Genomic DNA, 27,019 nt, shown 5'->3' with positions numbered 1-27,019 from the left:
CAGAGCTATCTTCAGATGTTCAATATTTTATAAGTGACTTACCACTATGTTGAAATGGTGAGGACAGATTCTCCAGTGACGTTTCTCAGCCTGTAACTTATGGCCCTTCTTTTTATTTTTTATTATTATTTTTTTGAGACAGAGTCTCACTCTGTCGCCCAGGCTGGAGTGCAATGTGCAATGGCGTGATCTCTGCTCACTGCAACTTCTGCCCCCCGGGTTCAAGTGATTCTCCTGCCTCAGCCTCCTGAGTAGCTGTGATTACAGGCATGTGCCACTACTGCCCGGCTAATTATGGCCCTTTTTAATAAACATAAAATTCACACACACGTACAAACACACACCTACCCAGTGTTAAGTTTTTAAATATGTGAAGAATTCTAAATAACTTCATCTAGGCCTAATTTCGAGAGTCATGTCAATACTAAGAGTCATACCCTAAAATTAGTTTAATTTGCTGGTATAGGCATTGATGCCTTCAACTTTCATTTAGTACAATTTATCCTTAATATTTTGAAGATAAATGGTGAGCATGTTTTTGCTCTATTTTTTTTATTCAATCAATCATTCTACAGAAGGTTTTAGTTTCTTCTTCCTGCCTTTATTTACTCTGACTTCTCTTCCAAGAACCCCTGATTTTTGCCTTGTAGACCTGGACCTTCACTGTCAGGGGTGCAGGGGACTCTTGTGGTGAGGCACGCAAGGTGCTGAGAATGGTTAAGGAAAAGGGGGGAGTCTTCATCAGAGTAGGTTCTGGTGAATAAGTTTCTGAGCTGTGTGGCTCTTTTTAAACAAATCAGGTGGACTCTGTGTGAATCTCAAATCTTTCAAAAACTGGTGAATGAACCAGTCTCCACACTAAATATATGCCACAGTTACAGATCTCCATCACAGCAGACATTTCTGTTTATGCAGGGCCCCAGAGATTAAATATGAGTGTTCATGAGTGTCTTTTTATGCCTGCTGGATGCCTATACCTTACAGGGCCAGGGATGATGAAGATAGTTTATCAATTCCAGTCCAGTCTTATGAATTTCTCCTTCATTTGATAGTGGGTTTGTCAGCATCATGTAGATTTGTGTGTTTCAAATATATCTGCACACTGGAATCAACTCGGAAACTTTTTATAAAACAAAAACAACCCTTTGGCTCCTCCCCAGATCAGTTGAATCACAGTCCCTAGGGGTAAGGCTAAAGTGCTGAGATTTTTAAAAATTCCTTAAGTGATTCTCATACACAACCATAGACTAGGAACCTTTAATGTAGAGCAGTGGTTCTCAAACTCAGCTGCACATTAGACCCACTTGGGAATTTAAAAATATCCTGATACCCAGGCTGTACGCCAGACCAATTAAGAATCAGAATCTATGGGGGTTGAGGCTCAGACATCAGGCTTTTTTTCCTTCTTTGTTGTGGCGGAGCATTTTTTTCAACTAAATCAGTATTTTTTAACACCCCCTAGACAATCACAATATGGGGACAAGTTTGAGAACCATTGGTGAGCATCCTTTCGCTCCATGTAATAGTTCACACCTAATACAAATATGCCCCTGGCCACGAGTGAATTATGTCAGTGCTTCTCAAACATAAATGTTCATAGGATTACCTTGGGATCTTGTTTAAGTGCAGATTCTGATTCAAGAGGGACGTCACTGAGAGTCTGCATTTCTAACAAGTTCCCAGGTGATGCTGATGTTGCTGGCTAAGTGACCACACTTTGATTAGCAATGAGTTTTGCCACTGAAAATGGCATCTGAATGAACCTTTAAATTAATAACTTTTAAAAAATGGAATATAGGAGTTCATATAGAGGCCCACACTTAAAAATAGTTAATTATATTTGATTAGCCTGCACTTAGATTTCTGGTAAGAGATCTTATTTTATTTTATTTTTATTTTTTTGAGACAAGATTGTAGTGATGCAGTCTCGTCTCACTGCAACCTCCATCTCCTGGGTTCAAGCTATTCTCTTCCCTCAGCTTCCCAAGTAACTGGATTACAGGTGAGCACCACCATACCTGGCTAATTTTTTGTATTTTTAATAGAGACAGGGTTTCACCATGTTGGCCAGGCTGGTCTCAAATTCCTGACCTGAAATGATTCACCCGCCTTGGCCTCCCCAAATACTGGGATTACAGGCGTGATCTACCGCGCCCAGCCCAAGAGATCATATTTTATTTAGGTAACTTAATAAGACAATTAAGGAGATTGTGTAGTCCCAGATAATACTGCAATGTTTTAGATAGACCATGTGTCAGGAAGACTTTAAAAAGATTCAAGCATTGAGTAGTTCCATGTACTAGAGTAGTGTTTTTAAATTTTTGGCAGTAACAGACCTCTTTTTATTAAAACAAATTTAATTACAAAATCCATCCCATTTTACTTACCAAACAGGGACATGTTTTCCCATATGTACGTGTGTGTGTGTGTGTGTGTGTGTGTGTGTATACATATATATATGAGTATCTGTTTGATGGGAAAATACGTCCCTGTTTCTGGAAACCCTGAACTATTTCTACACAGCCTCTTGTTCCTCAGAGAGTGGGCTGCAACCCTATGATTCAATGTATGGAGAATACAAGAAATCTATTCTGAGAATTCAATTAAGCTTATGTTAAGCTTAAATATGAAATCTTCATTTACATGATATGGCTTGTGGTCAAAAGGTTAATGTAGTCATTCATAATTCATTAAGAAACTTTCATTGTTGGCTTATTATAAGTCAGTCATAGTTATAGGAAATGAAAATAATAGTGGGAAGATCTATTCAAAATTAATAGAAGAAATAAATTTTTTATCCCTAAATTGAAATTTATGCTAATTATGCAAAAATTCAGAAAATTACATAAAAGCACAATGTAGAAACTAAGTTACCTATAATGTCATCCCTCAGAAATAACCAGTTAACATCCTTTAATAGAAATATACTTCTAGATTTTCTTCACATATACATACGCATTTTTTTCTTTCATTTTTTCTTCTTTCTTTTCTCTTTTTTTAAGTGAGATTAAATCATGTGTGTTGCTCTGCAGCCTGCTGCTTTTACTCATTCATATGTCATGGACCTCAAAGTTTGGATTAGCCCGATCCTAGTGCATTGCCAGATGGTCGCTTAGAGGTGCTGATGGTGGCTTTAGCCTCCTAATAAACTGTATCAGACATCCCAATAAATATTTAGTTCAAGTAAAAGGTACCTCAGTAAATACTTAGTTCAAGTAAAAACAGAGTGCTTGGTAAACAATGTTGCTTCAGTATAAATTCCCCTGTGGGACTGGCACTGCCCTTCCAACTAGATGGTCCCTTTTGGACCCCTTCCACAGAGCCATCACTGCCAGTCTGGAGTGATAAATTTGAATAACCTGTGTGAGATTGGGTGAACAATGAAAAACTTCGTTTTACTGTTTCTCACACCTCCATTATTCTCTTGAGGTTTTTTATTGTCGTTCTTTTCACACATACTAATAACCAAAAGTGATTTTCCCTCCAATCCACTTAAATTGACCATCTCCACTCCTTCTAGTACATGCGTTGTCAAAGCTCACAAGAAAATGGGGATGAATTAGGCTTCTTCTTTCCTGGCCTCTCTCCCATCAACATCCTTCAGACAAGACTAAACATTCCAGACAATAACATCCATACAAGAAGTTGCTTTCTTAAATCTTAAAGGAATATTACAGTGTAAAGAGAATACGTATTGAAATACTAGCTTCCGTTTAAAAAAAGTGGTGGAAGAAAGACCAAAGTTCACCCTTGTCCTTGATAATCATTCAAACACAACAAGGAGAATGAGAAACAAAAAATGCAAATGCTGGCTCGGCGGCTCATGCCTGTAATACCAGCACCTTGGGAGGCCAAGGCAGGCGGATCACTTGAGGCCAGGGATTCGAGACCAGCCTGGCCAACATGGTGAAACCCTGTTTCTGCTAAAAAATACAAAAATTAGCTGGGTATAGTGGTGCACGCCAGTAATCACAGCTACTTGGGAGGCTGAGGCATGAGAATCGCTTGAACCTGGGAAGCAGAGGTTTTTGTGAGCCAAGATTTTGCCACTGCACTCCAGCCTGGGTGACAGAGCAAACCTCTGTCTCAAAAAAAAAAAAAAGTAAATGCCATTTTTGATTAATCTAGGAGATAACTATAATTATGAACCACAAAATACAAGGAAGGACTATGGGAGAGAAGAATTCTCGTGGCTGTGGAGTCTAGATTAAGCCAGCAGAGGATAGTTCTCCAAAGTAGGAGGCACACCTTGATTTGAGAGGCAACAACCTGTTTGGAATGATAGAAATACGGTGGGCAAGCTGGCAGCAGAAGCTTTCCTACAATCTCACTGCCTTCTGCACTTTTAGCTCCACTATTTCTAGGTCACTCTCTTACGTACCCTAACTCCAAGAATCCTTCAAACAATCTCCTTCTGGAACAAACCATTCATTCTGATCTGGTTGCCCTCACCCACCTCATATCACCTTCCTTGTTTACCCAGTTTATATTTCTTGATCAATTATTCTATCGGTTATTTGCATACATTCTTAATTTCCTTGCCCTTTTTTCACTTCCTCTTACTCACCTGGGAAAATTCCAACCCTGCTTTATCTTAGATTCTGAGCTTTGACTTGTGCAGCTGAATGTGGGTGGCGAAAACCCCACAACCGTGCTGCTGTGTCTCAAACGTGCCACTGAGGCATCTGGTGGGCTCTGACTGCTGCTTGATAATCAGAGTACATGTTCTTGGTCCTTTCACCCTCCTGCTCTTCTAAATGACTTCATGTTTTCACTTCTACCTTTGCACTCCAATGACTCTACATATTGTCCTCAAGCCCCCCAAAATTTACTGTCAGTTGATGAACTTGCTTCCTATATATAGAAAAAAAGAAATATATCATCAAATGGAAGAATGAGTTGTCAGTCTTGTATCCCGTGACCTGCCTTCTCTTACTCTTTGGCAGCCATGGAGGTGCTCTGCTTAAGAGAATTTGCCATGAGGTGTGTAGTTGGCTGACAGCCTCCCGCTGATGAACTTGTGGTTTCACACTCAAAGCTCTTTTCAGGGTTTATAGTCAAAGCTCTTTCTTCCTCTTCCCATATGACTCTCAGGCCCCTCCCAGGCAGGATACTAGAGCTGGGTCATTTTTGCCTCACATGTGATTCTCCTAACAGGCAACCTCTGTTTTGCTATCTTTTATTGATCTGATAAAGACTTTCTCATAGTGGCACTATGGTCTAAGTCTCCTCCTACCCAATCTTTCTCCTCCCTTTTCATTCTTTAAGCCTTATTGAGATTTAATTCACATATCACACAATTCACCTATTTACAGTGTACAATACTAGTTTTTACTATAATCAGAGTTATGCAACCATCGCCACAATCAATCTCAGAAAATTTTTATCACCCTAAAAAGAAACCCATACTCTTTAGTGGTCACTACCCAATACCCGCCTCTCCGTGCTCCAAAGCCTTATGGCCCCAGACATCCACTAATCTACTTTATGTCTTTATAAATTGGTTCCTTCTGGATAATTCATATAAAGGAATCATACAATACGTGGTCTTTTGTGAGTGGCTTCTTTCAGTTAGCATGATGTTTTCAAGGTTCATCCATGTTGCAGCATATATCTGTACTTTGTTCCATTTATTGATGAATAATATTCCATTGCATGGCTTTATCACATTTTATTTATGCATTTGACAGTTGATGGACATTTGGATTGTTTCTACTTTGGGGCTATTATGAATAATACTGCAGTGAACATTTGTGTACCGGTTTTTGTGTGGATGTTTGTTTTCATTTCTTTGGGTGTATACCTAGGGGTGGAATTGTTGGTTCATATGACAACTGTGTGTTTAACATTTGGAAGTGCTCCCCAGTCCTCTTCATTCCCTTTCTTCATTTACAGGTCTCAGACCTGCATCATAGTCTGAAGGATCTCCCCAACCTACACCTGCTCTCTTTTCCATTTATTCTTCACAGGTGTTTCTCCCAAAATCTCTTGCACATGTAATTCCATCCTGACATCTGCTTCTCATAGCACCCACACTTACACATCCTGGTGAATACTCTGTGCTCCCATCTAAGGCCTAGATCCTGTCACCTTTTCCTACTCAGGGACATTGCTCCAGCAATTCCTCTTCTCCTTGCCTCATCATTAGTTGTTACTTTTCCAGTGGACCATTACATAACTTACATGTTATTTCTCAGAATCAATTGTTTAATTCATCGAACAATTTTTCTCTTGGCTCCACTTCTTTTTCCAGCACTATTCACATTTCTCTCTTCTCCTTTAATAAAAACTTCTCCCTAATAGTTGTCTACACTCTCTATTTACTCAATATCTTGACCCACTAATTTATAATTGCTTTTGTCAATGGTTCAACACAATAGACAATTCTAAGCTCTTATCTTAGTTCACATAGCAATATTTCATGCAGTCAATTCCCCCTCCTCTTTAAAATATTTGACCTTCTGCGTGTTGGCTAAAAACAAAATAAAATAAAAAACTTGGCCTTCAGATGATAATATTATTGATTTTTTTTCCCTAGCATACTGGCTCCTCATCAGTCTCATTTGCTGGTTCCTTCTACTGCCTCCAAACTCTGAACATTGGATGGACTATCCCAGGTTTTTGTCATTGGATCTCTTCTCTTTTCTATCTATATCTACACTCAGTCTCTTGGTGACTTCACCCCATACCATGGTTTTAAATATCTATTTTTATGCTGATGACTGCCAGTTTTATTTCTCTAGCTCAGACATCTCTCCTGAACTCCAGTCTCATATATTTGACTGCTTATCTGATTTCTCCTCTTGCATACCTAATAAGCTTCTCATACTTATTTTGTCCAAACTGAGCTCTTAAACTTCTTCTTACCCAGTCTTCTTTATCTCAGTAAAAGACAACTTTATCTTTACAGTAGCTTGGGTCAAAACCTCAGAGTCGAGTCATCTTTGACTATTTTAGTTCTCTCACACCCTAGATCTAATCCATTAGCAAATCCTGCTGACTATCTTTGGAATGTATTCTGAATCCTGTAACTTCTCACTGCATCCAAGGACATCACCCAGGTCCAATCCAAAGTATTTTCCAACTAGCTATTGCAACAGGCCCCGTATTGGTCTTGTTGCTACTCTTGGTCCCCATAGTCTTGGTCCCTATAGATATTAAGAAATTATTGTTAATTTTGGGGGCTGTGATAATTTATGGTAATTATATTTTTAAAAAGTGCTTATTAGTTAGAAATGCATATAGTTAGACATACATACTAAAGCATTCATAGGAAAAAATCACGATATCTGGGGTCTGCAAAAATTTTGGGGGAAGCAGAATAAACAAGATTGGCAAAATGTTGATAGCTATGAAGGTGAATGATGGGTTGAGGAAGGCTTAATACTATTATTGATAATAGAAGAGATTAGAGAAATACAGTAGTCCCCCCTTATCTGCAGTTTCACTTTCTATGATTTCAGTTACCTTGGTCTGAAAATATTAAATGAAAAATTCCAGAAATAAACAATTATTAAGTTTTAAATTGTGTGCTGTTCTGAGTAGCATGATGAAATCTCTACTGTCCTGCCTTGACCTGTGCAGGAAGTGAATTATCCCTTTGTCTAGCATATCCATGCTGTACATGCTAACTGCCTGTAAGTCTCTTAATAGCTGTTTTGGTTATCAGATCGTTGCAATATCACAGTGTGTGTGTTCAAGTAACCTTTGTTTTACTTAGTATTAGCCCCAAAGCTCAAGAGTAGTGATGCTGGCATATTGTTATAATTGTTCTCTTTTATTTTTAGTTATTGCTAATCTCTTACTGTGCCTAATTTATAAATTAAACTTTATCATAAGTACATATGTATAGGAAAAAACATAGTATATATGGGATTCAGTACTATCCAAGGTTTCAGGTATCCACTGTGGTTCTTGGAATATATGCCCTGTGGATAAGGTGGGGACTACTGTACCTTCAAAGTCCTTAAGGAGAAGAAGCACAATCAAGAAATTTACAGCCAGGCACGGTGGCTCACGCCTGTAATCCCAGCACTTTGGGAGGCCGAGGTGGGCGGATCACGAGGTCAGGAGATCGAGACCATCCTGGCTAACATGGTGAAACCCTGTCTCTACTAAAAAATAGAAAAAATTAGTGGGGCATGGTGGCAGATGCCTGTAGTCCCAGCTACTCGGGAGGCTGAGGCAGGAGAATGGCATGAACCCAGGAGGCGATGCTTGCAGTGAGCCGAGATTGCGCCACTGCACTCCAGCCTGGGCAACAGAGCAAGACTCCGTCTCAAAAAAAAAAAAAAAGAAAAGAAAAGAAAAGAAATTTACATGTATCTAAACTTAAGTAGAAAGGAAACAGGAAAACATTTCTGAACATGCACCAATTAGAGATTAGTTCTCCTGAACTCTTCTTGAATAAACTAATAAAAGATGAACTGAGAGATGAACAGAGAAACTACAGCAAAATGACTTGTGAATGTTGAATGTCTTATATTGTAGGACTAAGAATAAAATAAATGTGGAGATTATAGCTACAGAACAGAATGCAAGTTTTTAGAAATGATGTAAATTACCAAAGTAGTCTCCATATTATTCTGTTTATTTATTTATATTTTTTTGAGGCAGAGTCTTACTCTGTTGCCCAGGCTGGAGTGCGGTGACACATGATCTCTGCTCACTGCAATCTCCACCTCCTGGGTTCACAGAATTCTCCTGCCTCAGCCTCCCAAGTAGCTGGGACTACAAGCACGCACCACACCTGACTAATTTTTTGTATTTTAGTAGAGACAGGGTTTCACCATGTTGGCCAGGCTGGTCTCTAACTCCTGGCCTCAAGTGATCCTCCCACCTTGGCCTCCCAAAGTGCTACGATTACAGGTGTGAGCCACCATGCCTGGCACTATTCATTTTTCAAACTCAAATGACACCTACTTTAAGAGAACATACTTTGTGGGGAGACAGATCTAGATTCAAATAGCAACTTTAATGCTGGAAGTTATGTCAGTTTGGGTTTGAAATGAAATTCAGGCAATTTCTGTACTTTATTTTCTGTAAAATAGAGATAATAATACTTACCTAATAGGGTATAAAACCAAATAATAAAAATTTCAGTCATTTCAATATTTATTGTACCAGGCACTGTCCTAGGTATTAGGTATATATGGTAATGAATAAAATAGACCTGGAACTCACCCTCTCCTTGAAAGAAGCAGACAAATAAATAAATGAAATATATTGTATGTGAAGTGGTAATAAGTGCAATGGAAATAAACTAATTAAGTGTTTGGTGTAGGTTGAGGATGGAGAGGCATTGAAATTTCAATTGTAATTGCATCTCACCTAAGGAGGTGATGAAGTGAGCCACGGGGATGTGAGAACGTGGGAGAGGGGCCAGGGAGAGTCACTGTTCTGATTCCTGGCTGCAGCTGTGATTACTGCCATATCTCTTGTAATTATGTGTGTCGGCTTTCCTGAAACACCAACTCTGGCCTTCTACAACTTCAGACCAAGGTCTCCCAGTCGAGTGCCTTCCTGTTTGCATTCTATAACTGAGCCACAAACAGCCCTGTCTTGAGCTCTTATTTTCTTATAAAGTTTCTGAATATATCTGTATTTTATTTGGTACGCTCTTAATTATAGCCCTCTCTCCCCATTCCTCTTCTGGCTGCTGGAAGGTGGTGGATGGCTAGGCTGGAAGGCTATCTTGAGCAATACCATCTTATGTTGGTATTTATTATTTGGTTTTATACCCTATTAGGTAAGTATTATTATCTCTATTTTACAGAAAATAAAGTACAGAAATAGCCTGAATTTCATTTCAAACCCAAACTGACATAACCTCTGGTATTAAATACCAATTATCAGTCATCACACCTCCTAATACCCAGTCATTTTATCCAGGCTAAGCTTCTGCACCTCAAATTCTTCCCTTAAGGTGAATTTTTTCTATAGCGAGACCTCTGCCCAGGGAGTTAAGTGGTAACCTGTTTCCTGATAGCTTAGGGGTATTATTAATACGGAGGATTTGGCCACTGATCCTCATTTTGTCCTGCTATTGTTCTTATTCATTAATTCATTTATACAATGGCACTTATTTAACATATACTATGTGTCAAACTTGCATTGATACTGGATATACAATAGGGAATAAAACAAATATAGTTCTGCCCTCATGGTCTACAAGGGTTTCTTTGGATTCTTATAGAATACTCTCTTCCTCTGCCTACCCTGCCAGGTAACAAATAGGTATATTTCTTGGGCTGCCTCATCTCTGCACACTCCATAACTTGTTGTACATGTATTTATATCTGATGATTGTATTTAATCAATTATCTCTATGATTTGTAAGGTCTTTCAGCAGCAACATTTGTGATTTTAGAATTTGATTGATTTGTAATAAGTGTACTCAGTGCTATTTGACTTAAATTTGTTGCACTGCAACTTAGTGTAGCCCTGATAAAACTGGGGCTCCCATGTGATCTGGCATATACAGTAAATGCCTTAAAAACACAAGCGTTATAATCAAGAATACTTGAAGAAAAAATTTAAGGTTTTATATAAAGGGAATGAAAGTAGGTCCACTTTATAAGTTAAAGCAAAATGTTTTAAAATTCTCTATTGCCATCCACTTCTTATTCCCGTCTACACACTGAAGCAACTTGAAAGAAAGATCTCTTCTTTTTGTTCATTCTTCAAGTCAAGGTACTGCATCTGTGCCTCACTTATATTTTATTCCCCAACCCCTCCCCACCATATCACCTGTCATGAAAGGCAACCTAAGTTCTTTGGCTTATTTATTTTCTTTTACTTTACCCATTACAAGGATTCTCTACAACAGTGGTTCTTGAACTTTAGTGTGCCTCAGAATTGTCTGGAAGGCCTGTTAAAACACAAATGGCTGGACCCTACTTCCAGAGTTTCTGATACAGAAAGTCTGGGTTGGGGCTCAAAAATGTACATTTCTAATGTGTTCCCAGGTACTGCTGATGCTGCCTGTCCATGGACCACATTTTGAGAGCCACTCCTCTACAGTATAGCATCTGGGAGCCATTCCAGCAAATAAGAAATCTATCCATGGATAGAAGCCTTTGCTATATATTATACATAAATATTGTTACCTGATTGCCTATATATTAATATGAAGCTTATGAATTTAATGAATCATCTTCCATCACCACGTTTAAAACTCTGTGGGTTGGGGTGTATACTTGGGATAGGCTCAGCTATAAGCAAGAAGAGTAAAGGAAATAATATTTATTACTTGCTTGTCTATTCAGGAGATAGTAGAGTGTGATTGTTAGAGGAGTTAGCTGTGCAGCCAGGCCCTTTGGGGTTCAGTCTTAGCCCAGCAGGATTTCTGAGAGACACTTGAAAGACATTTAACCTTTTGTTCCTCACTTTCTTTTGAGATGAGGATAATGCAAGTAACCACCTCACAGCCTTGTGGTGAGGCTCAAATGATTTGATACGTATAAAACTCATGAAGATGCCTGATATGTTGTATGAACTGTGATGTTACCTATTATTGTTATCAGGAATTTGTTGAGTGTTTTCTACATATTATCTCATTATAACCTCAAATCAGTCCTAAATGCAAGTGCCCCTATTGTTCTCATTGTAGAGACTAGAAAACAGAAGTTTAGAAAAATTGAGTAACAGATTAAAATCTCCCAGCTAGTAACAATCTCTGGTCTTTGTATTTTTCCAGCATTTTCCCAAAGGAATCATTTCCTCCTGTAAGAAAAATGGTTCAGGAAATCTGTACGATTCAAAAGTATATTTGAAGATAATTGGATAATTACTTGATCAGTATGGTTGATGAATTTTATAGTCAATATTATTGTGTCTACTTTAAAATGTAATCAAGGCAAAAATGGAGGCAACGATGGGTAAAAGAGTGGTTGTGTAACACACTAGTGAGTATCTAACATTTACAGAGTACCGTTACATAACAGACGTTTAATAAATACTGGTCAAACGACTGGGATGAGTGTGTTTTGCAACTAAAATTACCTAAAATTAAAGATTCATAATATTGAGTTAGTGAGATTATAGAGAAATGAGCATTGATATACTACTGTGGAACTTCTGGAAGTTGATTTGACAGTAGTCAACAAATTTTAAATTTGTATTTCCTTTGGTACAGAGAGTCTAAGTGTCTATCCCAGGAAATACATTTTTGCCCATGAAATGCATGTTCAATGCCTTCAAATTTAACACTGTGTAACTGGAGAAATTGGAAACCTAAATGTTCATAAATAAATTATTTAATAAATTATTAGCACCTGTTTTACTGACACAGTATAAGAGTTAAAATGAATGAGAAAAGCAATATATATTGACATGAAGTATCTCCAAGGTATTCTAAGTGAAAGAAATGTTAACAGAAAAACATGTGTAGAATAACCCATTTTATTTATTTACTAAGCTCAAAACTATATCTATAGGAGATATGTAAGAAAATGCATTGGAAAAAGTTTGAAAGAGTAAATCTCAGACAGTTATTAATGGTGGCCTCTGGAAATTGAAGAGGGCTGGGAGAAGAGGGTCAAGAGAAATTTCCACTTTGTACATTTTTTCTTCTATGTTGTTTGGATTTTCCACAATTGCTATGTATTTATGTTTACTTGTGAAATTAAAAATGAAAAAAAGTAGTTTGCTCAACAAATATACTTAAAAGCCCTTTAATAAATATAATAGACATTAATATGTACAACAGTAAGTTTTCATGAGCCTTAAAACATATCTATTCTGGTAATAAGCACTTGTTTTCAAAAACCTCCAAAGTCATGATTGTTACTAAAATTTTATTACTTGTAATGCTATTGAGCCCCAGAATATTTCCTGTGAGTAGTAAAAGAGCTGAATTAGCATCTGAGTGGAAAGCACATGATACTAAAATTCTTGTAGGATTGGACTGCTCAGCCAAAAGAGCTTGCCTTAGCACTGTGACATCATTTTATGCTTGATCTATAACAGGTGGAGGTGACAGTAAACATAACAAAGCACCATTACACAAAAGGAGAAAGCAAAGAACTGTTTTTCCCCTCCAAATGGACAGTTATATCATGTTCAGTGGGAGACACTGTTAGATGTGGATGGGAAACCTAAGTATGTGGATAAAGTAAGACCACCCTAATAAGGGCGCTCCCTTAATACCAGCTGCCTTTTCTAGAAGGAAAACACCTGCTTTCCCTCTGATCAACTCTCATGACATAGAGATAAAGAGGTACAGCCTCAAACCTCAGAAAGATAAGGCATTGAGGGAAAAAAAGGGGGAAGGAGAAGAGAAAAGTCTAATTAAGGACAAATTATGGACATTTGGAGGTATATGGCCAAGCAGGAGTAGAAGTTAAAATGGAGAACTGTTTCATGCAGCATTTTCTGGTCCAGTTGTGTATTTTGTAGTTGAAATGGAAATACACAGTATTCCACCACATCAGTATGATACTTTAATATCAAATCAGATTTTCCTTTGGTCAATAGCATAGCTAAAGTGGAATGATCACAGCAATTCCTATAGCTACAGCCCAGAAAATTCACAAAATTATTAAGTTACAGAGAAATTAGAGTGAAGCAAGTGAGAAAAGAAAACAGAACAGGGGTGAAGGGTGTGGTGGTTGGGAGAAGGAGGCGTGGGTGAGAAAAATTTCACTGTAGTAAACATCCATCATAATCAAAGAGGGCTTATCTTCTGCTAACCTATGGGTTATATGTAATATCTCAGATTATGACTAATACTTGTATAGTTCTGCTTGGCTTTATGATTGAAGATAGACTTCCACACTTTGTGGGTGAATCATACATTTTTTTTAAATATACATTTTCCCTGTTGTAATTTGACAGAGTATTTTTATCTCTCATCAGCTTACTATGATGTCTTTCTTACTCCTGGTTATTTCAGTTGTGAGTACGCTGACACTACTAGATCTAGCTTAAGTCAAAAGGAGAAATTTGTCATAAGGAAGTATTTTCAAGATAGCAAATGCATGAAGTTTTGGTGGACCTTATAAGAAAGAGGGAACTGAAAAGCTATGGGGACACATACTGCGCACATTCTCTCTCTCTTCTCTTCTGTGGCATTCTTCTCTCCTATAGCAAATCAGCTTTCTGTGCAAGAATGGAGATGGTAACCTCATAGTGGCAGCCTTAACTTTAGAGCATGGGTAACCTCATTTCAAGTGAACAGAAAAGTCTGATTTGCTGTTTTTGAATTCCAACTCCAAATTCCCCAGCAGTGAGACTCTGATGGCTCAGCTTGGTCCAATCAAGGGGTGTGGGAAGCAGGGTGTCACAAACTAGAACGTAGGTGCCAGAGGCTGGCTACTCTGGGTGAAGAGGACAGTTCTCAGCAAAGAGGACAGAATCCTTAATCTAAATTAGGACTCAGGAATTAAGTCTCTGAGTCTCTGTAAACTAACAATTATGCTAGGGATTTATTTTTATTTTTTATTTTATTTTATTTTATTTTTTGAGATGGGAGTCTTGCTCTGTTGCCCAGGCTGGAGTGCAGTAGCATGATCTCGGCTCACTGCAACCTCCACCTCCCAGGTTCAAGTGAATCTCCTGCCGCAGCCTCCTGAGTAGCTGGGACTATAGGCACATGCCACCATGCCTGGCTAATTTTTTGTATTTTTAGTAGAGACAGGGTTTCACCATGTTAGCCAGGAGATCTTGAGCTCCTGACCTTGTGATCCACCCACGCTGGCCTCCCAAAGTGCTGGGATTACAGGTGTGAGCCACTGCGCCTGGCCGAAATTTTGTTTTTAAGAGTGAATGCTGGCATGAATCCTTTCACACACACAAAAAATGTTTTTCGTGAATAGGCAACTACATGTCTAACAGTTTTAAGTTAAATTTTTTAAAAGTAGGACATAGTTATAATTGTCATTTTACATATTTTGCCAAATAATTATCCTCACTTGAAAGAGGTTATTAATTCTTGGCTTACAAAGGGAAAACTGTTTTGGTTTTCAAGCACCAAAGTTTAATACATCCAGTTATCTCAAGGGAATGAGGGATCTGTTCACTGGCAATATCTTTTTTGTTTTCCTTTTCTTTTTGTGATTGAAAGTAAGGGTAAGGGAACTGATGTAGAGACAAGGACATGCTGAAGTACAGAGGAGGTATTGGAAAATTTCTTTGCCATAGCCAACCAAATTTTGGAATAAATGGTACTAAAATATCTGGATGATTTGTAGTAAAAAAACATTGCTTGCTTGTCTGTCTACTTGATTAATACCCCTTGCCTTTGTCTTTTGGTTTATAATCCTACATTTGGAATAAATAAGCCTCTTTCCATATTTTATTCCTTTCTGCCTTCAGAAAAGTACATCTTCCCTGTTTTGGAAAGAAACAAACTAACTCCTGGACTTCTCCCCAGCCCTTCGTTTGAGCCTGTTTCCCTTTCCAAGGACTTTCCTGCATCTTTTTTTGTGCTCACATTTATGTCCCCCCTTAAGAACGATGTTTTCAGTCTCATCATTTAATGATATAGTTCTGTTTTTTAAAATTCAAATGGAGATCTTCACATTTATCTCTATTACAACTCAGCCCTTATCCTACCAGCCCACACAGTCCTGTGTAGTGCAATAAACTGTGACAAATACTTCAATCTTCCTAATAAAATTCAACAAATTTCTTATACCTCCCAGCTTGGTTGTATCTGTAAATTGGTCCTGCCACAGATATAATAGACATTTGATAACTGTGCTAAGGGTTTTAAAATACTTTTTCACCTAATCTTCAAAATCTCTCTACAGGGGAGATTATTATCCTCATTATACTGATGAGGAAACAGAGGCTTAGAAAATCTAAATAAACTTTCCTGGCAAAAGCTGTGATTGAAAGAAACCCGGGTGGTCTGGACTCTAAAGCGTAAGTTCTTAAACCCTTGGCCATGGATTTTCAACCGTGGCTTTATGTCAAACCACCTAAAAATGTTAAAAAGTTATAGAAGCCAATGCGCCATCTCACACTTACTGAGGCAGTCTTGTTGGGGTGGGGGGAGGGTTTGGGCATAGCAGTCAAGAATCACTGCTGCCATGCTGGCCAACACTGGAAGGACAAAACCTCAAGACACTACACACAGCCCCACAGTCAACAACTAGCTGTTAATTTTTCCCATTAGATCTTGTCACAAAGTTTTGAATGTAAATGTGTTACCTTACAGCTCATATTTCTTGTTTCTTCATATTGTATGAATGTCTTGAAAGACTTGGTCAAATTCCTTGGAATTCTTTTCATCATTATCAAAGAATAAGGGAAATTTCCTGAAATGTTTGCCTTGAGTAGCAAATTTCTAGTGATGCCACTACCAGGAATCACATAAAGAGCTCAAAAGTTCTGTTAATACAGAGTGAAAAAAGCTCAACATTCCAGGTTAGCCTTGACTTAAAATCATGTCTTAGTGATGAGGGAGGCTTTCACTTTCTGAATGACAGGAGGCAAGTTGCTTCATCTTTCTATGTGGGGAGACAGAAGATTTCTCAATTCTATAGGCTTATGAATAATATACCCCTTGTCCACCTTGTCTTCCACACCCACATCTCTAATATTAAGAAAATAACCTGCTCCCCCACAAAAATATCCTCAATATTCACCACTTCCAAATGGCTTCTCCCTGCAATTCACCAAGTCCAAATGGCTTCTCCCTGCAAACAGGCTGTGGACAGTAACAGATACCATGCCTAGTTACATAAGTATATCACTGCAAAATATAGAAACATCACTTATAATGAAAGTAATACTGTTTCAGAGTTCTAAAACAAGCATTTTCTTCCCCTCACAAAATAATCACATTTCCATTTCCACAGTTGTGATGCTTTTCATTTAACCATGACGTTAAGCTCATCTTTAGCTCTTCTTCATTATGTGGGTCTGTGTTCTAGCTTTTACCTCAGTAGCAGTTTTTGTTTGCAGGAAAATAGGAACTCTTTTGGTAGTCACTGTTTGTAATTGCGGCCTTGATATTCTAAGCCATTGAGTCACAATTAATAATTAGAAATTCTTACTAACTTTGCCCATGTATTGCCTATGAAGCAGTAGCCGTAGGAATGCAATTTTCCTGTAAATCCCTCCCTCTTATACAGCTCTAGTTCATTATTTACCTTAAAAGATTCAGGGTGAATTCAAGTAATTTCCTATGCTGCTATCATTTGCTTAAAGACCTTTTGCAATGGGTCTTATGTAAGAAGAAATGCAGGAGTTGCTTTGGTGAGGTTTATTTAAAGAAACCATTAAGTACAAGACAGACCTGAAGAGCAGCATCAGTTGTGTATGGGGAAACAGGAGCTATGAATGCGTCACTTGATTTAGGTTGACAGAAAGAGGGCTAATACTTGAAAAAATCCCTACACGATCTGGTGCCAGGCTACTTCTTTGGCCTCACCTCTTACCACTGCCCCCTCCTTCAGTGTCCTCCAGCCACAGTGACCTCTTTCCTGATCCTTGAACTTGCCAAACACTTTCCCTTCTCAAGGTCTTTGCCTTCAGGAGTCCCTCTGCCTGAAATTCTTTTCCCAGATAGTCATGGGACTGGTTCATTCTCATCCTTCAGATCTCTGCTCAAATGTCACTTATTCTAGGAAATCGTTCCTGGCCACCGTAAAATCGCACACCCCCTCCTCACTTTCTACTCCTTTTCTTTGTTATTATGTATATGGCAGCAGAAAATTATGCATTTTCTTAGTGGCAATTACACACCCCGCACATTATGCATTTAAAGCGTTGTTTGTTGTTTTGTCGCTTCCATCAGAATACAATCCAGTAGGGCAAGGAGTGTGTGGGGTCGTGTTCACCTAGTATCTCTGGGGACCTACAGCCCGGCACCTAGTAGACACTCAGTAAATATTTGAATAAATGAATGAGGCCCTTTGGCAGCCGGGAAGCCCGTCACAGCCGTCGTCTCCACCCTCTCCTGGGCTACACCAGGCCACGCCGGTCAAGTTGTTTCTCCTCCAGGAGAAACATTCGCTAGGCCTTGTTGCCAACCCGCAGGCAGCTGGGCGCTTCATCCCACCCTCACCCCTTTCCAGCCAAGGTGCCTGATCGGAGTCAGGCTCTCGAGGTCGCATTGCCACGAAACAGCGTGTGTGAGCGCGTCGTCCCCGGCCCCCGGCGCCACTTCCCCTCGGCCTAGCAGCCTGGACTGGGGAAGGACAGGTCTGCTGTACCCGGGAAGTGGAAAGAAAAGCAGAAAGCGGAGAAGTGTGCGGGAGGGGAGTCTCCGCGCGGAGGCAGCCCGGCCTCCTCCAGTGCAGGCTGCGCGCTGGGGAGCCAGCCAGGCTGAGTCACTCCCGGCCGCGTCCCTGGAGGGCGGCGGCCACACCCACACCCGCCCATCTACTGAGGGCCGGGCCCAGCGCTGGCACCTAGCTCCAGCCGGGCACCAGTGTTTCGCGAGGCGCCGCCGCCTTAACTTCCTTGCGCGCTCACGCCCAGGGGCCGTCCCAGGAATCTCCACGCGCGCTCGCCGGCTTCCCGAGAGGCAGCTGCCCTGCGTGGCCCGCGCCTGCAGGTCCCGCGACCAGCACCGAGCGGCGCACGCGCACTGCAGGACGCGCGTCCGGCTCTCCCCCAGCCTCTATCCGGCCCAGTCTCCTGCCGTTCGGGGAGACTGCGGGCCAACCGGGAGGCTGAGTTCGAAGCTAGCAGGGCGGCGAAGCCAGTGTCGCCCGCGGCGTTGAGAAGACGGTGTGGCCCCGGAGAGGGTGGAGACAACTGTGACGGGCTTCCCGGCTGCCCGAAGTGGGAGTGGCGTGGGGCTGCAGGAAGGAGAGAGGAAGAGGAGCAGAAGGGGGCAGCAGCGGACGCCGCTAACGGCCTCCCTCGGCGCTGACAGGCTGGGCCGGCGCCCGGCTCGCTTGGGTGTTCGCGTCGCCACTTCGGCTTCTCGGCCGGTCGGGCCCCTCGGCCCGGGCTTGCGGCGCGCGTCGGGGCTGAGGGCTGCTGCGGCGCAAGGAGAGGCCTGGTCCTCGCTGCCGAGGGATGTGAGTGGGAGCTGAGCCCACACTGGAGGGCCCCCGAGGGCCCAGCCTGGAGGTCGTTCAGAGCCGTGCCCGCCTCGGGGCTTCGCAGACCTTGGCCCGCCGGGTAGGAGCCGCCCCTGCGGGCTCGAGGGCGCGCTCTGGTCGCCCGATCTGTGTAGCCGGTGGGTGTTATCTCTGCCTGGCTTCTGGGTGGGGGGCAGCAGCTGTCTCTCCACCCCCTTCCTACCTTTTGATCCCGCCTGCCCCCTGCTAGTGGCAGCAAACTTCTGAGCCAGAAAAATCTTTCTCTTTAAGACGACACCTAGAACGAGTCTTGCTGGTGATATTTGCTTCCATTTGTGTCTTATAATTCCCGCGCCGCCGCCTCCTTATTCCTTTTAAAAATTTTCTAGACACTTAAACAGCCTAGAAAAAGCATTTGTTTCCCCTGGATTTATGTGGTAGTAGTTAACTGCTGCTTCTGTTTTTAGGTTTCAGAAGCAGGCAACAGGAACAAGATGTGAACTGTTTCTCTTCTGCAGAAAAAGAGACTCTTCCTCCTCCTCCCGCGACGGTGGGTGTGCTGTCCTTTATCGCTGCAGTAAAGGCGAAGGTGTCTGGAGCTGGGAGTGCGTGCGCAGGGCAGGTTGGAAGTGTGTGAAGAGAGGCAGGGCTCATTGTTGCTTACTCTTCTGAAAATGTCAGTGCTAAACTTTTAATGTTGATCTGGGAGAGTAATTTTGGGGTGTTTTGTTGTTCGTCTTGGATCCTTTAAGAAACATTTTTTTGTTGGCTTTACACATAACATGACTTTGCAGAGAAACGTAAAACGTTGTCCATTACCCTTTCTTCTTAAGCAGCCAGAGATTCTTAATCCTTTAAAGAGGAGTATTTCCAAGCAATAAGAGATAGCTTTTGGGAGAACACGTTAGCTATTCTTGCTGGGGTTTCTGCTACCACATTGAATGTTTCCTGATGGTTTTATCTGCCTAAGCTTGCTGTGTCGGTTGAATTTACCCAGTTTGTTTTCCAGTAATTACTAATCTGTCAGGAGAAACTCCATTTCTCTGAATGAAAGGGTAGGAGCGGCTGAGTATGGAGAAGGAAACTGGAAGTGGGAATAAGGGAAATGATTGCTTTTGGTTTCATAATAAGTTTGTACAGTGAGTTGTTGGGCTACTGCAAATAAAGATTTTGTATCCCTTCTCCAGAATGCTTGGGACCAAAAGTGTTTTGGATTTTTTTTTTTAATTTTGGAATGTTTGCATATACAAAATCAGACATCTTGAGGATGGGACCCAAGTGTAAATACGAAATTCGTTTGTTTCATATAGACCTTATTCACACAGCCACTAAGTCATTTGCAATATTTTTAATACGTCTGTGCATGAAACAAAGTTTGTATTAAGTACTTATGCGGGGAATTTTCCCCTTGTAGCATCATGTTGGTGCTCAAAATGTTTCAGATTTTGCAGCTTTTCAGATAAGGGATGATCAGCTTGTATTTTGATATAACACCCAGAACATCTGAAGATGAGTAATCAATTTTTGGCCTCCCTTCCCCCATCCACCTCACCTTATACCACTTTAAGCGTGAGAATTATTTGCTTGTACATGCATTTGTCTGTTGGTGTGTAACGTATGTACAGACTGGATGTATCCAGCACTTGCCTTAATAGTACATGTATTTACCTGAATAGGAAAGCTGCAGTACTTGCTGGCCAGAAGAGCACACCATGCTTGTTTTTGCTCTAACTGAATATCCTGTATTTGCAATTTATAGCAGTTTTAGGGACTCATTAGGGAATTTTTTGTGTGTGTGCCTTTGGTGATTTGAGACAGGTGTCTCAGATATGGGAAGGGAATATGACATTGTTTCTCTGTTTCACCTGGCTATTGCTGAAAGGTGGGATGCTTTTGAGGCAGAATAGGAAAGTGCATTGGCTTTGGAGTGAGATCTGGATTTGAATCCTGGTGTTCTTGCCACTTAAGAGTTGCATTATTTACGGCCGGACATGGTGGCTCACGCCTGTAATCCCAGCACTTTGGGAGGCTGAGAAGGGTGGATCACTTGAGGTGAGGAGCTTGAGACCAGCCTGGCCAACATGGTGAAACCCCATCTCTACTAAAAATACAAAAGTTAGCCGGGCGTGGTGGTGCACACCTGTAATCCCAGTTACTCGGGAGGGTGAGGCAGGAGAATTGCTTGAACCTGGGAAGTGGTGATTGCAGTGAGCCGAGATCTCACCACTGCACTCCAGCCTGGGCAACAGAGCGAGACTCTGTCTAAAGAAAAAAAAAAAAAAAAAGAAAGAAAGAAAAAAAGAATTGTATTATTTACGACTCTTTTAGCTTCACTTTCTTATAAGATTGTTGTGAGAAGTGAGTAAGACACATGCAAAGTGGTAAACTGCCTGGCTGTCATAAAAGTCTTGGCTACTATCACGGCTGGGAGGCAAAGGAGATTCAGAGAAGGGCAGAATGACTGCATAAGGTGATCTGCCTGTAACTCGTGTTTCTTCCTTTCTAGTATAAAGAGATAAAGGACTTTAAGGTCTTAAACTGGTGAGGGAGTATTACAGCCTTTGTATGGAAAGGTTTGACTTTGTCTCTCTGCTTAAACCCCCATTGTGTTGCCCCTACCAATTATTGTGCTGCCCCCACCAATTATTGTGCTGCCCCCTTGTGGTTAACTGTGCTAAGAACTTTCTTTTGCTCTTCTCCCATTACATTTCCCACCCTTCCCCACTCCCTTTTAGACCCCTCCTCTTAGCTTCCAGTTCCCCAAACTGTGTGCCAAGGTGCCCAGAGCACCTCAGGCTTGAACTTGTGTTTTGAGTTAGTTCATGGTTTCAATATTAGATACCTACACCCGTTTCTACAATGTCATGTCTTTGTAAAGATGTATTTTCAGAGGTTGCTCTGATAAAAAGCAACTACTACATGAAAATGAATGTAGAACAGGAAATGACAGTGTGGTATTGTCCAATTTGATTCTAAGGTTTGATAAGTTCTACAGTGCTCTACACTAAGTTGTAAAGACATAACTACTAAGTAAGTTGTTCAAACCTATTTCTTTTGGCCTGGGGGTGTCGTGAAAAATTTGCTAAGACTCAGAGCTCCCTGAATGGGTTTGGAAACCTCTGCCTTAGCTTTTAGTTTGCTTTTCTGATAAAATTATTGATATAAAGCTAGTACCAGCTGATCATGGCTTAATATATTTCCTCTCCTATGTAATATGTTTATAACTTCTGCCCAGTTCTTTGATTTTAAAACTAATCCTATTGCTAACTTGTTGTACTAGTCACTTCCTGATTTTTCCTGTACTGGTCTTCTGCTTCTATTTCTGTTCATCTCCTTAAACTCCGAATGCCCTAAGTGAAAGTTACCATTTTCTACCCCTTAATTTTCTTCTAATCATGTAGGCTTTAAATTAGGCATCATCTTTAAACTACTTCTTTCATTTACCTCTTATTCCCATTCAAAATGTCCATATTTCCTTTCTTTCTCATATCTCTGCTTTCCCTCCTTTACTGTGTGAATCCCAGGACACATTTCCTGAGCCTAGAATATTGAAAGTCATTTGAACTTCTGAGAATTCAGTGTCCCTTCCTTCTGTTTATCCTCAATAGAGATTCCACTCTAATACTCTTTATTATAGCATTCCCTTGCCCCCAAACCTTCAGTGGCTTACCATTTCCTACTTATTAAATTTTCCTGACTTTTAAGATAGTCTATTATCAATCCCTGCCCTATTTAGTCTTTTGTCTAAGGATCTCTAGTCCTTAAGCTTGTAAGCTGATTTCCACACTTTCTAATAATAAGCTATGCTTCTTCTATCCTTTAATTTTTGCCCATGTTCTCCATCCCTCTTTTTTTCCCTCTATTTCTGTAGCTCTTTAGTCTTAGAACATTTTCACATGGTTTAATTATATGCCATGCTTTAGTTGTTTGATAGTTATTTCCCTAGTGTTAGCCATATCTTTTCAAGTTGATTGTGTATTCTTTGAGGAGCAGTACCTTAGATTAAAAAAAACCACAACACACAGTGGAGAGCACATGGGCAGCATTCAAGAAATACATGTTGATTGTGTGATAAGGAACTGTAGACACCAAACAAATATTTATTAATACTTGCAGTGTAAAAGGTACTTGGCTGTATCCAAAAGAGAAATAAAGAAATATAAAATAGGCTCCTTTCCCTAAGGACTTACAGTATAATTGGGCAGATAAGCTAAATAATAAAAGTTACAGATATTTGAGACCACTTAGAGTTGAGCAGAGATTTTGCATAATAGGAAGGAACTGGTAGAGGGGGTAAGCAAAGGTAAAATATGTATATATGTATGATATGTTCAGAGAGCAGTACATAAATAACTTGACTGAAATGAAGATTTGTGTGAAAGAGTAGTAAGAAATTGTGTTAAAAATGTAGTTGGAATTTGATTATGGATATCTTTAAATGCTAGGATGAGAAGAATGTACTTTGACCTGTAGATATGGAGAAGCTTTAAAAGTTTTGAATTGAGAAAGAGTTTGCTGAAATAAGTATTTTAGGAAAATCAAAGCAGCACCAGTGCTAGGTCTCATATGAATTGGAAAGAGAATGGTAGAAAGAGGTAGGAAAATAATTGAGCCCTGAAGTAATGAGGACTTAGAAATAAGTCAGATTGCAGAGATGTCACAAGACATTATTATGGATTGGATAAGAAGGGAGAATGGAGGGGAGAAGAGTGATTAAAGATTGCCTTACCTTGAAGGTTTGCTCTTCAGTGACGGAGGAAATCAAAGAGTGTTGACTCTCCAAGACATCTTAGAACATCTAAGTCTATATGTTTTGTATATTAGGAGTCAGACCAGAGAGATTTAAAAATGTGTCCAAAGTTACTCAGCTAGTTAATGACAAAGAAACTGCCGTTTGATTAATGGCAGTTACTGACAAAAATAGTTATGGCAGTGTTAGTAGCTGGTAGAGGGGATGTAGACAGTTGAGCATATATTGTGGATATGTTGGGTTTGCGGTGGCCGTGGGATGGGCAAGTGAAAATTGATAGCATACAGTGGGACATATGACTAGAATTTGTTAGCGAAGTTAAGGCTGGTGATGTGGTACTTAAGAGAAAGGAGTGGGATTGCCCATAATTAGCGGGTGGGTGAAAGGAGAGGAATGGGTAAAGGAGACAAAGAAAAAACAGTATGAGAGGCAAATTAGTGGATAGGTTAGGAGGCGGAATGATCAACATGTTGATCATTGGCAAGAAATGAGAAGAATCAGATCCAAAAAAAGGTCTTAAAAAGATGTATTCGTGTTTTTCCTAATAAGAAATCTATAAAAACAGAAGAAAATTGCTTATACTTTCCCTACGTGGAAATAACCACTGTTAATATTTTGTTCTCTCCAGTTTAACAAAAGACCTTTGGATTTGACAGTTGGGTGATCAGTGGAGACTTCTCCAAAGCTCTCCATCACTAGGACTAAGGATGAGAATTTTAGGCATAATAAAACCTAGGAGGTATTTTTCAACAGATTGTCATTCGTCTGTATCGTCTTATATATCACACTGTCCAGGTACTATTCTTCCTATGTGCATTGGTTCTGTGTTTTTTCTGAATGATAGAAGGTTAGACAAGCCATCTCTGGGTGCTTTTGTGCTGGTAAAATTTGAATAAAGTGATAAAATATTTGTTTCTAAAAGGAAGGAGAAATTCTTGGTCGATAACTTATAAATCTGAGGGTTGAATGACTGATGAAATTAGGGGTACTGGAAAGAACAAAGAGAAGCATTATCTATTTTGAAGCTTTTCTGTGTAGTTACAAAGGGTTAACTAGGTTAGAATGGTCCATGGGCTGTTTACTTTGCTTGTATGTTTATTTTGATCTTCCCAAGAACATTGGAAACAGAGTACTCATTAGTTCTTACTAAGTGATTTTAGTTTAATAAATTATGATTATGAAATAAAATGCTATTAGGTAATATTTTTATAATATAAAGGGCCATGTGATGTGAGTAAGTGCACTGTTTTGGAAATCAGGGGATAAGGGACTGACCCTGCTCTCAGCATGGTATATGATTTCAGGCAACTCACGTAATCAGTGAGTCTTGTCTATTGAGGGAATGGACTAAATCTTTTCTAGAAAATTTAAAAAGGTGGGATCACATGGTAAAATGTGTATAAAGTTTAAAAAGGAAATGGTTTACCAATGTTTATGACAAAAACCAGCAAACTCTTTCCCACCCCCCCACCCCACATCTCCTTTTCTAGTCTCTAATTCCTGTACACCAGGCAACCACCTGTCCTCTGAACTTTGCCGTTTTCACCTTTATAATGAATGAATTGTTTAGCATCCCCTCTAAAGCCTCTCCATTCAGTTGTGTAGAAGAGCTCATCCCCTTTGCCTTCAAGGGCTTTACCATTATATTTCTCTCCTCTTTTTCTTGCCTTCTCAATTCTTCCCTCTACTGGATTATTTCCATCAGCATTACTCTGATTGCTATTGCTGTGTAACAGAAACTACCCAAAACGTAGTGATTTAAAACAACTACTTTATTAGGCTCACAGATACCATGGGTCAGTAATTGAGACAGGGCACACCAGGGATGACTTTGTTTTTGCTCCACAGTGGCTACTAGGATATGAGTTGGGAAGAATTGCCAGCCAGGGGTGACTTGAAGGCAAAGGACTGGAATCATCTGGAGGTGTCTTCACTCACATGATGGGTAGTTGATGCTGGCTCTTGACTGGGATGTTAGCTGGGCTGTTAACTGGAGCATGTACATGTGGCCTGGATTTCCTCACAATATGGTGGCTTCAGGGTGGTCACCTTTCATAGTGGTGAGTAGAGAATTAAAAGTGAGTGTGTCAGTGTGTCTCAGCATAAATCTTTTATGATTTAGCCTTGGTAGCTGCACAGTATAACTTCTGCCATGTCCTACTGGTTATAAGGGTCAGAAGCCTGTCCAGATTTGATGGGGGAGTGGCAAGTTCACACTGCAGAAGAAAAACATGTGAGATGGGAAATAGTGTTATGGCCATCTTTGGACAATTATTAATACTATTGCCATAGTTTGCCATTTTGCCAAACTTCACATCCCTCCTGTATCTGAAATACACGCAAAATACACTGAGCTTCTCCTCAAAGGTCCCTAATTCACATCCCATCATGACAGTAACTCAGAGTCCAGTATCTCATCATATAAATCAGGTCCAGGTACAGAATAGTTTTCTTGGGTATGGTTAATTTGATATGGTTCTTCTTGAACTGAGGACCCATGAAGAGACAGTTTATATGTCTCCTACATACTTTACAAAATGGAAAAGGCACAGGTTATCTGCAGTAGACATTCCTCCTCAAGAAGCGCGCAAGGTAGGCACAGTCTGTAGCAATTCTGCAACCTCACTGGGCACATGTTGCCAGTTCCTTGATTAGGTCTCAGTCCTGCTTCCTGGAAGTCATTCTTAATAGGACATAGGCTTCTTCTCTTTTTGGGTTTACCTTCTGAATTATTTATCTCCCCCACCCCTGCACCCAACCCATATAAATTGCTTTGTATTTGTAAGAGTAGCTTTCTGAGCTTGCTTCCTGCCTGTAGTGCTCCAAAGTCCAAAGGCCCCCTTTTATATAGCAACTGTCCCTTTCATTCCAAGCTAATACAACTCCTTTAAAAACTTTGTGGACTTCCTGTGTGTAAGTTTATAATCTGTACTGCCATACCCACAAATCTCTTTTGAGAGGAACTCTTTCCTCCCCTAAGCTCTGTGTGAGTCTGCTGTGGGACAACACCCTTAAGATCCTTAGATAATATTTTGTCTGAAAGGATCTATGAGGTACTGATTTAGATCTTAAGAAAGGATCTTATAATCACACTCTAGATTGGATCTTTGCTCTGAGGCCCTTTTTATTTGACACTTTCTTGGCTGAAAGGATTGTTCTGAGTCCATTACATCTCCTTGAAATTCTACTCAAAAAATGAATAGGTTATTCTTTAGTTCATCTCTCTGTTCTCTCAATTATAAGGGCAGCTAGAAGAAGCCAAATTGCTTTAACTTCCTGCTGAGAA

General features: G+C 40.2%; 1 protein-coding gene across 8 annotated transcripts in view; it reads left to right on the top strand.

Moving 5' to 3' along the window:
* The window catches only part of JAK2 (Janus kinase 2), a 169,888-nt gene that overhangs the window by 324 nt on the left and 142,545 nt on the right, over nt 1-27,019 (top strand). Inside the window, exons 1-2 of one of the 8 annotated variants that reach the window (XM_034967098.3) lie at nt 18,365-19,141; nt 19,451-19,533. The exons of 1 other annotated variant lie outside the window; for it this stretch is intronic. The gene's annotated coding sequence lies outside the window, so the exon portion shown is untranslated. Of the gene's footprint in view, nt 1-18,364; nt 19,142-19,450; nt 19,534-27,019 lie in introns of those variants that run through there. 6 more of the 8 variants (XM_003823367.5, XM_063594498.1, XM_034967096.2 and 3 more) reach the window with 6 other exon arrangements.

This window comes from Pan paniscus, chromosome 11, assembly GCF_029289425.2.
Source record: "Pan paniscus chromosome 11, NHGRI_mPanPan1-v2.0_pri, whole genome shotgun sequence".
In the NCBI taxonomy this organism is placed as follows: domain Eukaryota; kingdom Metazoa; phylum Chordata; class Mammalia; order Primates; family Hominidae; genus Pan; species Pan paniscus.
This window is presented reverse-complemented; position numbering and strand designations above follow the sequence as displayed.